Source organism: Dendrobates tinctorius, unplaced genomic scaffold (genome assembly GCF_039654945.1).
Source record: "Dendrobates tinctorius isolate UK_male_01 unplaced genomic scaffold, ASM3965494v1 ptg000059l, whole genome shotgun sequence".
In the NCBI taxonomy this organism is placed as follows: Eukaryota; Metazoa; Chordata; class Amphibia; order Anura; family Dendrobatidae; genus Dendrobates; species Dendrobates tinctorius.
The window spans coordinates 17,751,313-17,769,645 of record NW_027361727.1 but is presented as its reverse complement, the minus strand read 5'-3'; positions in this window follow the sequence as shown (position 1 = coordinate 17,769,645).

Sequence of the window (18,333 nt, the reverse complement as noted above, 5' to 3'; positions counted from 1 at the left end):
GGTAGCACCCCTCACCTTCATTACCTCCAAACACAGAGTAAAACAGCCCTGGCTCACATCGCAAACTCGATTGCTCCAGCGATGCTCTAGGATTGCTGAACGCCGATGGAGAAAAACCCGCATACCATCAGACTTCATCCACTTCAAATTTATGCTAAGAACCTAAAACTCTGCCCTTCACCTCGCCAAACAGACCTACTTCACTACCCTGATCTCCTCACTAGCCAACAACCCCACGAAACTTTTGGACACCTTTCACTCCCTCCTCAGGCCAAAAGCACAAGCTCCTATCTCAGACATTTGTGCAGATGACCTGGCCTCCCACTTTATAGAGAAAATAGATAATATCCATCAAGAAATCCGCTCCCAACCACCAAGTACTGTGCCTCCCACCCCTCCCTGCATTTCCCCTGGCTCACTTTCCACATTTGATCCCATCACAGAATAAGAAGTCTTCAAACTTCTCTCTTCTTCTCGTCCGACTACATGCAGTACCGACCCCATCCCCTCACATCTCCTCCAGTCTCTCTCTCCAGTCGTCACAACTCACATAACTACAATCTTTAATCTCTCCCTCTCCTCTAGCATTTTCCCATCCTCCTTCAAACACGCCATCGTTACTCCATTACTAAAGAAATCCGTTCTCGACCCATCCTGCACAAACAACTACAAACCAGTCTGCAATCTCCCCTTCCTCTCTAAACTTTTGGAGTGCCTAGTCTACTCATGCCTTACCCATTACTTCTCCACTCACTCCCTCCTAGACCCTTCACTGTCTGGCTTCCGCCCCCTACATTCAACTGAAACTGCACTCAAAGTTATCAATGACCTTCTGACAGCAAAATGTAACGATGACCACTCTCTGCTCATTCTTCTCGACTTTTCTGCAGCTTTTGACACTGTTGACCAAAATATCCTACTCTCGAGGCTCCAGTCACTAGGCATTAAGGACCCCGCTCTCTCCTGGTTCTCTTCCTATCTTTCTGACCGGTCCTTCAGTGTTTTGTTCGCTGGCTCCACGTCATCTTCTTTTCCTCTTGCTGTTGGGGTACCTCAGGGCTCAATACTTGGCCTCCTTCTCTTCTCTCTCTACACGGCCCCAGTTGGACAGACCATCAGCAGATTTGGCTTTCAGTACCATCTTTATGCTGATGACGCACAACTATACATGTCATCCCCCAACCATACCCCCGCTGTACTACAGAACGCCAGTGACTGTCCGCAGTCTCCAACATCATGTCTGCTCTGTATCTGAAATTTAACCTCTCAAAAACTGAACTTCTGCTCTTGCTGTCTACTAACCTCCCTGAATCTGACATTTCCCTCTCCGTGGGTGGCACCACAATAACACCCCGGCAGCAGGCGCGCTGTTTGGGTGTTATGTTTGACACCAATCTCTCGTTCACATCCCATATACAATCTCTTGCCCGCCCTTGCCACTTACACCTAAAGAACATCTCTAGAATCCGCCCTTTCCTCACCATGGAAACAACAAAAACCCTCACTGTAGCATTGATCCACACCGGCCTGGATTACTGCAATGCTCTATTAATTGGCCTCCCCGTTACTCGGCTATCTACTCTCCAGTCCATACTTAATGCAGCAGCCAGGGTCACCCATCTGGCTAATCGGTACTCGGACGTGTCTGCTCTTCGCCAATCATTTCACTGGCTGCCCATTCATTATAGGATCCAATTCAAAGTACTTGTTCTCACCCACAAGGCTCTCCACAGTGCGGCACCCCCCTACATCTCCTCCCTCATTTCTGTCTATTGGCCTAACGACCGCTGCGCTCTGCAAACGACTTTCGACTAACCTCTGCAGTGTTCCCACCTCCCACTCCCGACTCCAAGACTTCTCCTGCGCCAATCCTCTGGAATGCTCTACCCCCAAGAAATTAGGACTATCCACAATTTGCACAGTTTTAGGCACTCCCTCAAAATGCATCTGTTCAGAGCGGCCTATCACGTTCCCTAATCACAGTCATTCTATGTGTAAGTGTGCAGCCCATTCACTATCTCCATCCATCCCTCACTCCCTCAAGATTGCGGGACCATTATTGTTGATACACCATTGTATATACACACCTGTACTCTGTATCTCCCCCACCTCTTTGTAGATTGTAAGCTCTCACCAGCAGGGGCGGCTTATTTTACTTTAATTATTGTATTGTTAATGTTGTTACTTATGATTTGTGTTTTGAAACTGTTAAACTGTAAAGCGCTGCGGAATATGTTGGCGCTATGTAAATAATTATTATTATAAATGTAATTTTTTTTTTGGCGGGGTAGTATTTTTTTTTAATCTGTCTGATATGCTCTTTAAAGAACCCCCTAGTGGCAGCTGCAAGCAGTACAAATTGTATAACTTGGCTGTATTTTCTCTTATTCGTGAAGTTATATGACCCTTATAAAGATATACTCCATTGGGAGGAGACCACAGCTTTTGCATTTTTGCTTTTTCATAAACATTTAAAGTAGAAAAGAAACAAAAAGACAAAACAAAAACACATACCACAAAACAATCTGGCACAATGGGATTTCTTTTCCATTACTGTGTATTCCACTGATTTTGATTATTCCTTTACAGGACAGCTGCAACAGATTGTGGTGGTCAACACATAACCGCTGAAAACAGCGACTTGTTGCAGTGGACAGGCATGTACGATAGGAACAGGTTGGAGAGAAACAAGGAGAGAAAAGACCAAACAAAAGGTGGCGTGCACACCTAATGCAAATCAATACATATGAATTTTTACTGAGAACCCAAAACAGACAAGTTTAAAAAACATCTAAAACCAAAATGCAGCATGATGATCCATACACAGCCCTAATGGAACGTGCGTCTACATGGGACAATAACTGTATGGAGCTCCATTAACATTAAATAGTAAGGTACAATCCTAATAATGCAGCAATAACAATTACCACCTAGTGCCAAAATCGCTATTGGCTAATCATAATACCCAAACTCAAAAAGGTATACCTATATAGTCACTAAATAAAGAACCCAATAATAGATTGAAAATTACATGGTATGGATATAAGGAGAAGAAAGTGCCAGTGCTTAGGTAATAAAAGATCATCTGAAAACACTAAATGCCCTAATAGGAGCAAAAAAAGAGGGATGACATAAAAGAGGGATGTAAACCTGTGTAGCTCAAAGAAAGAGGAGCCACTATCAAACCCAAGTGGGCATTAAGTCCACATGAGTAAGGGGAAGTCTGTACAGGGTCTCATATACAAACTTTATATACAAAAGATACTAATGAATCCCCGTGTTTACTGGTGTGTAGGGGACGTCCCATTAATCTGAATCGGGAGGTAGGAAAAAACTCTTGGTGTCTAGTCCACCGAGTATTCAGAGCGAGTGCGGTTGTCAAATTGCGCAAGCGCATTGCCGCGTTGGACTCCAGCCAGGCGGAAATGAACTTATTGCGCATGCGCAGTACCCAAAATGGAGTAAAAGTGAAGAACTTAACACGCATGCGTCTTGATAAACTGGAATTGTGCGGCTTATAAATGCATTGCGCATGCGCCAAATTTCTCCAAAGAGATACAGATCAAATGGCATCTGCAGGCAACCTAAAGTGCTGCAAATAACTAATTATATACCCAGGAGATGAATTTAAATTTCTATAATAGGACACAATCTGATCAGCTGCAGACCGGTGAATAGTAAAGCTATATTTTTGGGCTCTCTTTCGTAGCTCCTGTGAGGTTTGTCCCACAAACTTTTCTATATGGACAAATAATCGCATAAATGACATCCCTGCTTTTACAGTTAATATACAATTTAAGCGGGTACTGCTTTAAATTGAGAAGATTCAGGTGTAAGAAGATGAGCCAGGACAGAGTCAGCGGTTCCCGATAGATTATGTGGGACAAAGCTCACAGGAGCTACGAAAGAGAGCCCAAGAACATATCTGTACTATTCACCTGTCTGCAGCTGATCAGAGAACGGGTAAGGCCCTCACTCCTGTGGCTGCCAACTTTTTAACACTAAATCATGGGTCTCCATCTAACCTTAAAATTGCTGGTCTTCAAAAGATTACCAACAATGGCAGGGGAGGTAATAATCTCAGGCGTCTCTTGCAAATGGAGTCCAAATGGATCTTTGAACTCCAGACTGTTGCCCCCACTGGCCTTAATGAAGACTTATTATTTATGGGCTTTTTGGGTTGATTTTTGGGTTCATCCTGTGTTTTATATCATTTTTCGTTTTAAAGGATCTATTTCTGTTCCATGGTTTACAGAAGTATGCAGAAGTATTCTCAGATAAATACTTTTTGATTTGTGTCCATATGCTTTTTAATTTTCCTTTTCTTGCCAGGTTGTACTCTTGGGGATATTATTTGGAATAGTTTCTTCATTGTTCGTCAGGCTCCCGGACTAGTCCTTTGGAGCCACTTCTCCATGCGAACCTTTTTCCATGATGGAGAGCTTTTATACTGCCAGAAGAGATTTCAATTTCTATCTAGCCGTCTCATTTCACGTGGGATCCTTTCAAGGATTGTTTGTCAGTCTCACTTTTTCAAGCAAGATGCTACTGTATATTCCATATATAGGTTGATATATAGTTGTATGGTTCTCCTTGTAAGGAATGTGTTTTGAACATTCCTGCTATGGTTTGGGTCCCTGGGGGTATTCTGCTATACGCCGTTTAATTGCATGATATGGATATATATTTTTCCACCTTCAGGAATATATTTAAATATTCCATTTATGGTTTGGGTCCTTGTGGATACTCTGCCATACTCTGTTTGCATGGTATGGATACATCTTTCCACCTTTCTTTAAGGTGTTTGGCTTGGTATGGATATATAATGGATATATTTCTCTATCTTCCTCCATGATGTGTAATTTGGATACCTTCCTTTTCATGTGGTTCCGTGATTTTGCAATACTCGATGAATAATACATATTTTGGATCTTTCATGCTTGAATATGTTTCTTCGTCCACTTTACAGTTCTTGTTTGGGGAATCATTAATAATACCCCCTTTGGTATTGCTTATTATCTCGTTTATATGGTCCCCATGTTTATTTTACTTTGTAGGACATACTGTGGATGCGTCCTTCATCAGATGTCTATAGATATTGCCCTCATATGGGGCCATTTCTTGAGTATTGTACTACCACCCTTCCCTCTTCAATTATTCCATCTTACATGCTCTTGCTGCTTTATATATTCAGGCACTTTGGATTACTTGAATTTGCTGACGATCTGGTTAATAATACCATTTATTGTTGTTGTTTACTTTAATTCTACATCTGGTTGCTATCTGGACTATTTTTTACGTCGGGTACTTCTGCACCTGGTCTATTTTTCAGCGTACTTTCTTCAGCTAGTGTGTGCTCTTCACGTTTATTAATGACTAATTGTTATATTCTAAATCCGTGTCTGGATGCTCTGTAATCTGGACTCAACACATGCGCTCTATATGCGGTCATTCAACTTATTCCTGTGCATGCGTTATATATCGTGTTTCTTCAGCCTGGCACTGGGTCCTATAACAGAAATTTGATTGCTCTCATGGGTATATAATTAGTTATTTGCAGCACTTTAGGTTGCCTGCAGATGACTTTTGATCTGTATCTCTTTGGAGAAATTTGGCGCATGCGCAATGCATTTATAAACATCATAATTCCAGTTTATCAAGACGCACGCATGTTAAGTTCTTCACTTTTACTCCATTTTGGGTATTGCGCACACGCAATAAGTTCATTTACACCCAGCTGGAGTCCAGAGCGTCAATGCGCTTGTACAATCTGACAACCGCACTCACATCGATTATGCAGTGGACTAGACACCATGAGTTTCTGCCTACCTCCCGATCCTGATTAATAGGATGTCCTATACACACCAGTAAACGCTTGGATTCATTAGTATCTTCTGTATATAAAGTTCGTATATGAGACCCTGTACAGACTTCCCCTGACGAAGCTGTCTTGTACAGCGATACGCGTGGGGTCTTCCCACACACCCCTGCCTCATGTGGACTGACTGCCCACTTGGGCTTGATAGTGGCTCCTCTTTCTTTGAGCTATACAGGTAGCTTTCTTTGGGTTTACATCCCTCATCCCTCTTTTACGGCAGCTTTTGCTCCTATTAGAGCATTTAGTGTTTTCAGATGATCTTTTATTACCTAAGCACTGGCACTTTCTTCTCCTTATATCCATACCATGCAATTTTAAATCCATTATTGGGTTCTTTATTTAGTGACTATATAGGTATACCTTTATGAGTTTGGGTATTATGATTAGCCAGTAGCAATTTTGGCACTAGAAGGTAAATGTTATTGCTGCATTATTAGGATCGTACCTTACTATTTAATGTTAATGGAGCTCCATACAGAATCATAGAATCGTAGAGTTGGAAGGGACCTCCTGGGCCATCTGGTCCAACCCCCTGCTCAAAGCAGGATTCGCTAAATCATCCCAGTCAGATGTCTGTCTAGCCTCTGTTTGAAGACTTCCATTGAAGGAGAACTCACCACTTCTCGTGGCAGCCTGTTCCACTCATTGATCACTCTGTCAAAAAGTTTTTTCTAATATCTAATCTGTGTCTCCTCCCATTCAGTTTCATCCCATTGCTTCTAGTCTTTCCTTGTGCAAATGAGAATAAAGTTGATCCTTCTACAATGTGACAGCCCTTTAGATATTTGTAGACAGCTATTAAGTCTCCTCTCAGTCTTCTCTTTTGCAAACTAAACATTCCCAAATCCTGCAACCTTTCCTCATAAGACAGGGTTTGCAGACCGGTCACCATTCTGGTCGCTCTTTTCTGAACTTGCTCCAGTTTGTTGATGTCTTTTTTAAAATGTGGTGCCCAAAACTGGACACAATATTCCAGATGAGGTCTGACCAAAGAGGAGTAGAGGGAAATAATGACTTCACGTGATCTAGACTGTATGCTTCTGTTAATACATCCTAGAATTGCATTTGCCTTTTTTGCTGCTGCATCACACTGTTGACTCATATTCAGTCTGTGATCTATTAGTATACCCAAGTCTTTTTCACATGTGCTGTCACTTAGCCCTATTCCTCCCATTCTATATATGTTTTTTCCATTTTTATTGCCCAGATGTAGTACTTTGCATTTCTCCCTGTTAAAAACCATTCTGTTAGTTGCTGCCCACTTCTCCAGTTTATTTAAATCTTTTTGAATCCTCTCTCTCTCTTCTCTAGTATTAGCTATCCCTCCTAGCTTTGTGTCATCAGCAAATTTAATCAGTTTACCCTCAATTCCTTCATCTAAATCGTTGATAAAGATGTTGAACAATACAGGGCCCAGGACAGAGCCCTGTGGTACCCCACTTGAGACATTCTTCCAACTGGATGTGCAGCCATTTACGACCACTCTTTGGGTCCGATCACTAAGCCAGTTATGAATCCACCTAACAGTTGCCTTGTCCATTCCATACTTAGTCATTTTTTCAATAAGGATTGTATGAGAGACTTTGTCAAATGCTTTGCTGAAGTCAAGATATACTATATCTACAGCATTTCCTTGATCCACCCAATCAGTGATACCGTCATAGAAGGAAATTAAGTTAGTCTGACATGACTTATTAGTTACAAACCCATGCTGACTCTGTTTAATCACTTCATTCTTATCCAGGTATTGACATACATGTTGTTTAATAATTTGTTCAAAGATCTTTCCTGGTATAGAAGTCAGACTCACCGGCCTATAGTTACCTGGGTCCACCTTCTTCCCCTTTTTGAAGATAGGAACAACATTTGCTCTTCTCCAGTCTTCTGGCACTTCTCCTGTTCTCCAAGAATTTTCAAAGATTATAGAGAGGGGTTCAAAAATTTCTTCTGCTATCTCCTTCAGTACTCTGGGGTGTAATTCATCTGGACCTGGAGACTTGAATTCATTTAGGCTAGCTAAGTGTTTCCTCACTATCTTTCTGTTTATAGATATCCTGGATTCTTCTATTCCCTTAATAGGACAGTGAATAACAGTTGATGTTACATTTCCTTTCTGAGAGAAAACAGATGCAAAATAGGAATTTAAAAGTTCAGCCTTCTCAACATCCTGTCTTACCATTTCATCATTTTCATCCTGTAAAAATCCTATAGCATCTTTGACTTTTCTTTTACTTTTGACATATCCCCAAAATCCTTTATTATTGCTTTTGACATCTCTTGCAAGCCTCAATTCATTTTCAGCTTTAGATAATCTGATTTGTGCCCTGCAGGTTCTGCAGACAGCATTATATTCTTCTTTAGATATGCCTCCCTCTTTCCATTTTATAAACATTTTTTTCTTCCTTTTTAGCATGTGCTTAAGTTCTGTGTTCATCCATCCTGGTTTCCTTAACTGCTTCCTATTCTTCCCTCTTTTCGGAATTGTTAACAACTGTGCTTTGAGAATTTCATTTTTCAAGATTTCCCATCCTTCCTGGACATTTTTGTCTTTAAGGATATCCAGCCATTGGATCCCTCCAATTCTCTTTCTGAATCCCTTAAAATCTGCCTTTCTGAAATCTAACCTTGATGTCTGAGTCTTCACAGGTCTTCCGCCTCTAGTTATCCAAAATTCTAAAATAGCATGGTCGCTACCTCCTAGGGTCCCAGCCACTTTTACCTCCTCAACCATTTCCTCCCTGTTTATAAGGATTAGATCCAAGGTAGCAGTTCCCCTTGTTTTCTCCCGTACCTTTTGGAAGATAAAGTTGTCAGCAAGAGAGGATAAGAATTTCCTTGACCTGTTAGTTTTGCCTGAGAGAGATTCCCAACAAATGTCTGGATAGTTGAAATCTCCCATGACAACTATGTCATATTTTTTGGAGAACTTGGCCATTTGATGCATAAAGAGTTCATCCATAGCTTCAGCTTGCACAGGCGGCCTGTAGTAAATGCCTACAATGGTGTCCTTTCCATTGTTCTGTCCTTGTATTCTTACCCAAACAGTTTCCACAGAACTCCCAGTCTCTGAAGCTTCAATCTCTGTGCAGATATACGCGTTTCTAACATACAATGCGACACCCCCTCCTCGTTTATCAAGTCTGTTTCTTGCAAATAAGTTGTATCCTTCTAGTCTTGTATTCCAATCATGTGTATTGTCCCACCAAGTTTCAGTGATTCCAATGACATCATATTTCTTTTCCTGTGTTAGTAGTTCCAATTCTCCTTGTTTGTTGCCCATGCTTTGTGCATTAGTATAGAAACATTTTAGTTTGTGATTGGTTTCTCTTTCTCCAATATTTTTATTAATTAGATTCTTTCGTCTTTGTTCTTCCTTTCCACTTCTAATAGCAGAGTTCTCAATAGCATTTGTCAGGTGTATGGCTTTTTCTGGTCTTTTGCTTCCCTTCCCATGTTGTTCTAGTTTAAAGCTCTCCTTACAAGTGTAGCAAGGCGACTTCCAAATACATGTTTTCCAGTCTTCGTAAGGTGCACCCCATCTCTAGCAAGTAGTCCATCGTATAAGTAGTTCACTCCGTGATCCAGAAATCCAAATCGTTGCTGACGGCACCATCGACGTAGCCAGTTATTCACCTGCAGAATCTTATTCCACCTCCTTGTTCCATGGCCATCCACTGGGAGGATGGAAGAGAAGACCACCTGCGCTCCCAGTTCTTTCACTTTCTTGCCTAAGTCTTCAAAGTCTCTGCAGATGGTTTCCAGGTCGTTTCTTGCAGTGTCATTTGTCCCCACATGTAGTAGCAGGAATGGGTAGTCATCTGTAGGTCTGAAGAGTCCTGATATCCTGTCAGACACATCTTTAATTTTTGCACCTGGAAGACAACACATTTCTCTTGAAGTTATATCCGGTCTGCAGATAGCGGCCTCAGTTCCTCTCAACAGGGAATCCCCCATGACCACCACTCTCCGTTTCTTCTTCACAACATTTTTCTTTCTCCATCCAGGAGGACTCTGAAGGCGTACAAGGTTGCTGCTTGTTGGCAAAGTCTTATCCTGATGTATTTCTTCATTGTTTTCCTGCGTGAGAGCCTGGTACTGGTTTCTGAGCAGTATGGGTGCTGACTGCCTCCTGATCCTCCTGCTTCTCTGGGTCACATGTCTCCATTCCTCTGTTTCTTCAGGTGCACTTCGAATTTCTTCTCTTTCTGTAACATGAAGAGATAATTCTGCTCTGTCCAAGAACTCTTCACCTTCCTTAATGATCTTCAACGTAGCTAACCTCTCTTCGAGATTTTGCAACTTTTCCTCCAACAGGGACACAAGCTTGCATTTGTGGCATGTGAAGTTTGGCTTTTCCACTGGTAAGTCTGTGAACATGTAGCAAGAAATGCAGCTCACCAAATGGCTCCTGGCCTCTTCCATATTGAGATTTCTTAAAAACGATGAAAGATGAGCCCAATTCCTCTTTTCAGCTGCAACGGCCAAAACCCAGTGATCGTTGAGCTCGCGGAGACTCTTCACTTATCCCAGAAGGCACTGGGAATATGCAAATGATCTCCTCAAGACTCTTCCCCTGGTTTTCCGATTTCCTCTTTTCAGCTGCAACGGCCAAAACCCAGTGATCGTTGAGCTCGCGGAGACTCTTCACTTATCCCAGAAGGCACTGGGAATATGCAAATGATCTCCTCAAGACTCTTCCCCTGGTTTTCCGATTTCCTCTTTTCAGCTGCAACGGCCAAAACCCAGTGATCGTTGAGCTCGCGGAGACTCTTCACTTATCCCAGAAGGCACTGGGAATATGCAAATGATCTCCTCAAGACTCTTCCCCTGGTTTTACAGTTATTGTCCCATGTAGACGCACGTCCCATTAGGGCTGTGTTTGGATCATCATGCCGTATTTTGGTTTTAGATGTTTTTAGACTTTTCTGTTTTGGGTTCTCAATAAAAATTCATATGTACTGATTTGCATTAGGTGTGCACTCCATTTTTTGTTTTTTTCTCTCCCCTTGTTTCTGTACTATTTATATTCCAACAAGGTGTAGCACCATATTACCAGAAATTTATGGAGGTGCATCCTATCTTCTTTATACGATAGGAACAGCTGGTATCTATACATCCTGTTCTGGTAGTCCAGACTTGTGACCGATGCAGCCAATCACTGAGTAAGATGATAACCAAAGACACCATAAGGCACCTTGAAAAAGAGCAGCGAAACGCGCGTCGGTGGCATGGGGATTTGGTCTTGATTCATATCGCTTATGTGTAAGCACGTGGGGCATTTATGATGTATATTTAATTGTATTTTGGCCGGTTCCAACAGTGGGGGATTTAGTACATATACTCGCCAGTACTTTTATAATCTATTCCCATGGTGGTATAATGCACTTTGGCATTTTTTACATGGTATTTAATCTGTGACCTTGCCTTCATTACCTGATCCTTTTGTATGTATTCATGTTTGTGACAATTATGTCTAATAAAATTATATATATTTTATATTCTTTGGACTTTGTACTCCTTATGGTGTCTTTGGTTATCAAGTTCTAATGTGGAGTGTCCTGCGGAAGCCCTCTATTACCTATCACTGATATGGGTCGAGTGGGTGTTCTATCATACATTGTGCTTTGGATGGTTTGTTACAATCACTGAGTAAGTCCCGGTAGTCCAGACTTGTGACCGATGCAGCCAATCACTGAGGAAGTTCTGGTAGTCCAGACTTGTGACCGATGCAGCTAATCACTGAGTAAGTCCTGGTAGTCCAGACATGTGACCGATGCAGCCAATCACTGAGGAATTGGTAAGGTTTGTCCAGTTTTTCTTTTTAAAGAAAAAATAAATAAGTGCAGCACCAGCAAAAATACTTGGAAAGCTTTCCTGGTAAGTACTTGGCCTCCAAATGTAGAGAAAAGATGGAAGCCGCATTCTAATGCAGTAGAATCAGAACAAACGTGATTTTTTTTTCTTAATGGCCCATAATGGCGAAGGTTTGGGCCATGTGAAGAGGTTTCTTAGGGTGCCAACCTCCACAGCTAGACAGAGGCCAGTCAGGGATATATCAGGGATCCCGTAGCCTATTTTTGTGACAAATCACATTGGTCTATACAATTTTCTGTATCTAATTGCAGTTATCTGGAATTATTATTCTATTTTCATTTTTTTTCACATTGGGCTGGTGATTTTTAATAGATTTTTATAAATATACTGTTTTAAGGGATTATGCGTTTCAATACTTATAATTTTTTTCCCTAGTCTCTAAGATTTTCTTGCAGAGGTTTCTGCTCGAGACAGAAGCAGACGGATGAATTCTGTGTGTACAGGGCGATACTATGTGATCAGAATTAACGAAATGCAGCGAGGTCGACTGGACGGCGCCTAAACAATACAGTTGACAATGACCCAAAGCATACTGCGAAAGCAACACAGGAGTTTATTAAGGAAAAAAATATATCGCAATGGCCGAGTCCTCACCAAATCTCAGCTAGAGATGAGCAAATTTGATTGGGTTCCCCTCTTATTTGGCAAGCTATAGCACTTGACGAATAAGCTGCAGAGGGAACCCGGCTTCCTGGATCGTGACGGCTGATCAACTGATTGGCTCCGCAGCTGCATGTGTAGTTGTGACCTGAATCCATGTCCAGTCCTTCCCCTACTGAAAACTTTACTCTTCTCTCCAGCATACCTGTATCTCCAACATCAGCTTCCTTTGGGCACTTCCCAGACGACATTCCCTCATTCAGGCGACCCCTAGCAAAGGAGACACAGTCCAAGCTAAATTTGACACTTTCTTTACTGAGTACATCCACAGTTGGTACATCGTGACATTTAATGGTTTCCTCATCTTTCCCTTTCTGGCTGTCACTTCTGTGCAGTACACGCCTGGACCGGATCGTCCTAGACTGTTCCCCAGTTCCTTCCTGGAGTCTTATCGCCCGGGCAGATGCTTTTAGGGCAGAAGTTGCTTGTACGAAAGAGATGAAGGAAGTTGAAGCTTTGACGAGATCGGTACAGATGCTTTACCAGAGGCAACCAAGCCTACTGACTGATGAATTCGTTTCTGGGGCGAAACAGGCTGAAGGAAATGTCATTATGGCGAGGTCAGGCCAGGAAGGAACTGAGGAGCAGTCTTAGATGGCCCGATTGTGTACTGCACAGAAGCGACAACAAGAAAGGGAAAGATGAGAAAGCAAGCAAATGTCAGGATGTACCAACTGTGGATGTAACGTGTGTAGTACTAAGTAAAGAAATTGTTAAAGTTAACTTGGACCGTGTCTCCATTGATGGGGGTCACCTGGATGAAGGACCATTATCACCTGGGAAGTGCCCAGAGGAAGCTGAGATGCAGGTATGCAGAAGAGCAGAGTACATTTTTCTGTAGGGGAAGGACTGGACATGAACATAGCAGTTATCCGGGTCACGACTACAGTCCTGTCCCTCCCTTACATACCCCTAATGGCGGGAGCCAACGCCACTGCTAAGGGGCACCATGATTTCTGTGTACGCCCCATTTTGTGAGTTATGTGACAAATACTTGAATAGTTATTAAGCATGATGCGCATTTAAATAAGTACAAAGGTATTAGAAAAGGATTTACTGCCATTTTTCTCGGAGGAAAGGGATTGTGTTTATTGCAACAACGTTCAAGGCTTGCTGATGAAAATGGGTATTTCACAATATCGACCAAGGGAATGACAGCTGTTCACAGACAGTTCTAAGTGGAGCCTAAAAAATGTGTGCTTTTACACAATGGAAACAATTATGGATCAAACCTAGTAGGTCACTCAATTAAGATGAGTGAAGAGCAAAACACAATTGCTCTGGTCACACGGAAAATATACCTCTGTAGCGTGCCACGGGGCGGTAGCTGTGGGTAAGTTACTCTTCTCTTGCGCCCTGTTATGTTACACGAAAGTGGTGGTCATGGCTGGGTGTGTGGACTTGTGCTGTGAGGGCACTATGTCCGTGAAAGCCACATGTAACTGATGTCGCTGGTTTGCCAGTTCATTGAGGGAGACCACCATTTGAAAAAAAACAACTTTTTACTTAACCAGAACTTGGTAGGGAATATATACAAGAGATACCGGGTACACAGTCTTACGAACATTTCCTTTACAACTAGAAGCATGTTCCACAGTTTCCTTCTTTGTTTTCTCTATATTCACTTTTCCTCTTCATTCGCTTTTTGTGACACCAGTGACTATTCATGGACAGACCGTGAGGCAGAGAAGTCAGGCGTTCCGGGGTCAGTACCAAGATAACACATAGAAAACCAAGAGAAAAGACAAAAGGCGCAAGTCAGGTCACAGTTCAGGGTTAAAATACCAGGATAAAGTAAAAAGGACAAGACAAAGTGATTGTCAGGATATTTTCCAGTGGTCAGACAGCAGAAGATCAGAACTCGGAACAACAGAATCAGGAAGCACAAAACTACGTCTTGCAGGGATCAGAGTCAAACAGCTCAGTTAAATAGCTTGAGAAATCTCCAGAACAGAGAACATTTGGAGAAAGTCCTGCTACTCCCCGTCCCAGATTGATCGCTCGTCTGTCCAATTAAAGCACCGACAGCTCAGCACACCCATCACAAGATTGGAGAGGGGAGCTGTCAAACCACTGACAATTAAGCATGACACAGTTTCCATAGGACAGGAAAACAATCACTCACTAAGTGGAGGAATCGTGATATTACCCCTCTTTTACTGGGGTCAACAGACCCCTAGGAAACCTATGATGGAAGATCCTGACCAGCCAATTGGCATTTACAGCTCAAGCAGGGACTCAGGATCTATCCCTCTGGTCAATAACCTCTCCATTGAACACAAAACCGGAGACAATTTCTTTTAACAGTGATTTATGTAAAATATTTGGAATGCGAAAAGATGGAGGGAGTTTTAATCTGAAAGCCACCGGGTTAATTACCTCTAAAATCTCACATGGACAAATAAAATTAGGACCCAATTTCGCTGATGGCTCTTTCAATTTCATATTTTTGGAAGATACCCAGACCTTATCACCAAGCTTGAATGTGGGGCCCCCTGAATGTTTCCTTTACTCCTTATTCTTCTGGTGAAGCTGAGACACCCCAATATTCTTCTGAATCTCCCTCCAGACATCCCCAATTTTCTGTATGGCAACCTGTACACCAGGAAAACTAGAACTTTTACTTTTGAATTCACCAAAATGACGATGAAAACCATAATTACAAAAAAATGGCGATGTTGCAGTAGACGGGTTAACTCAACTGTTAAAGGCAAACTCAGCAAGAGGCAAGAATGAGAACCAGTTCTCATGCTGAGTGCAACAAGACACCTTAGAATTTCTTCCAAGGACTGATTTGTCCTCCGACTGTTGTTTTCAGGATGGTAAGTGGAGGAAAATGACAAGTTAATCCCCAGTTTCTTCAATCAAGTATGTGTGACAAAGAATCAGCCCGAACATTCTTAGACCCTGACCTGAACAACGTGATGTAACATTTGAACGCAGAAAAAAAAATATAAAGACCACCTGGCTGTCACGATGACCCGTCCTGTGTGACGTGACCCGCAGACCGATAACTAAAACAGCAAGACGCGGCACATGATACTGTCCTGTGTGACACGGCCCGCAGGCTGGTAACTAAAACAAGAAGACACGGGGAAAGGGGAAACAGTTACAACGGTGGGCCCTGCGATAGGGAAAGGGGACGTGGAGACCTCCTGCACTCCCCTGAGTCAGTGTCCCTAATGCTCCTAACGTTCCCTATGCCGGTTCCGCACCGGACGCCGATCAGGAACCTGTCGCCATAGCACACCCTACACCTATCCCTTGCTAGGGAGCTGGGTGGCGCAGGCACTGGCCCCATCGCTGTACTAATATACACTAAGGAAAAACACAAACAGGGAAACACCACTTAGCTTTACTCTGTTGCTCTTGCTCCTGGCAACAGTCCACCACCAGAATGCAGCTCTCCTCCTGAAATGCTGCCACCAAGCTCTGTCAGAGCTACAAGTAAATCCCCTATGACTCCTTCCACACCAGAGCTAAGACAGTGCTGCAAGGAATGCTCTCCAGCTCCTTCCTCCACCAAGAATGGTTGAAATGAACACTATCACCAACACTGATTGCAACACCTGTGACTTTTATAGCAGAGCCACACCTGCATTATAATCATGTGCACTAAACTAAAGAAACAAGAGTGCAATGACGCTCACCATCACTGGGGGCAAACTTAGAACAAATGACACCACAGTGCAATAATCCTAATGGCCACCGGGGGCAAAAACCAAACCTAAGCACAGCTTAAGAAAAAAAAGGTTACCTGTGCTTTTTATCAGTCCTGATCCAGCATGGATCATAACAGTACCCTCCCCTTAATGAGGGGTCTCTGGACCCTCAAGATCACTCCTCATCAGGGAACCACCTACAGCGGGGACATCCAGACCCAGAGTTCACCCCAGCAACTACCTGCACGTCAGGTTGATGACAAACGAGCCCGCTGGTATTGGCAAAGTTTCTGCAGGCACCACACATCTCCGAAGCCCTGACCTGGGGAACGAGTTGTGTATGTTTGGTATGAGCTGGTAACACTCCACAACACACTTCCACTGGATGTTTTTTGGTGGCCACCCATACACGCTTGTTCACACACAGGTCCGGACCTGAACGTTTATTGCCACTCGTTCGTTTGTCACCATTTGGAGAACTCTTTCTGGGATTGACAACAGAGGCATCCCCCTGTGTCACCACACTCACACCCCCGCACTTCACAAAGGGGTACACCACCCTCCAACCCCTTCCACCACGAGGTCTGCGCCTCCCAGGGTTGGCCAATGGCGAGGGTTGAGACTTGCCCCTACTCTCCTGCAGCACATCTGCTGCTCTCACCGGAGAGGAAGGGGTCCGCTGAAGAGAGACGGCAGAGACAGCAGTTCCTAGGCAGCAGCCCTCACACGACTGCCCCCAGCTGACCACTCCCCTCGCCCACCAAAATATTACCGGGTTGTGTCTTTTCAGCCAAGGGAGGCCTAAAATGATAAGTACTGGCATTCCCTCCAAGACGTAGCATGACAAGGACTCCTCATGATGTCCTATATGCAGATAGATATTCTCTACGACTTGGGTCAAGCTCCCCTGGCTCAGTGGAACAGAGTTTATGGCCTGGACGCTAATAGGTTGGGCTAGCGTCCTACACCTCAGACCATGAGTCTGGATAAAGCGAGCATCCACCAGACTGACTCCTGCTCCGCTGTCCACAAGCACCAGTATCACCTCTGCTGGTACCTTGGGAGGGCAAAATGGAGGAAATGTATACTCCCTGGACGCCTCACTCCATGCGACCAGGGGAATGCGGCTTCTCAGATGGTACAGATAATTTGGCGTGCAAAGGTCAAGCGTTCAGGACATGACCAGTCTGCCCACAGTACAAACATGCCGACACCACTCCCCGAACCGTAGGCAGCTCCGAATACAAACTAGCTCCTCCTACTTGCATGGGTTCGTCTGGAGACTTGGCATGAACTGTGGAGGCTCTCATAAAATGGCCAGGCTTCCCACCACGATGAGCCGCATACACCCCCTTGTTTGTATCAACAACACCGGGCTGTCTGGGTTCCTCCGTCTGCACAGGTGGGTCCTCCTCCCTAGCGAAGACATCAGGGGGCACTTTTTTGTATATGTCTTTCCCTGAGGCGTCTATCCACCCGGATGGCAAGGGACATGGCGGCCTCCAGTGACCTGGGGGGGCGTACTGCACCAGAGTATCCTGCAACTTTGGAGACAAACCCTGCACAAATTGACTCCTAAGTGCAGGGTCATTCCACTGAGTGTTAATAGCCCACCTCCTAAACGCTGAGCAGTACTCCTCAGCAACCCAGGCTCCCTGTTTACACTTACGGAGTCGGGATTCCGCCTGGGTGACACCATCAGGATCCCCATACACAAGCGCCAAAGCCGCAAAAAACTCGTTCACGGACACCAATGATGGAGAATCGTCCTGCAGGGAGAAGGCCCAGGATTGGGGATCCCCTTTAAGAAGTGACAATGATTCCAACCTGTTGCTCTTCACTCCCTGATGAACGAGGGCGCAGCCTGAAATACAATTTATAGGCTTGTTGAAACACTAAGAATTGATCTCTCCCTCCAGAAAATCTGTCAGGGAGGGATATCTTGGGTTCTGGCTGAGCCTGTCTCTGAACCAAGCCCCCAAAGCCCACCAACAGCTGCAGTTGCTGCACCAACTCACCGCGCAGCCCCCTAATCTCCTCAGTAAGGGTCTGCAGCATTTGGGCAAAGGTCTGAACTGGGTCCATGGCTCTGCAGAGAAAAAAAAAAGTTATGGGTTGGCGATAATGTCACGATGACCCGTCCTGTGTGATGCGACCCACAGGCCGGCAACTAAAACAACAAGATGCTGCACGTGATACTGTCCTGTGTGACACGGCCGGAGGCCGGTTACAAAAACAGCAAGACATGGGGAAACAGTT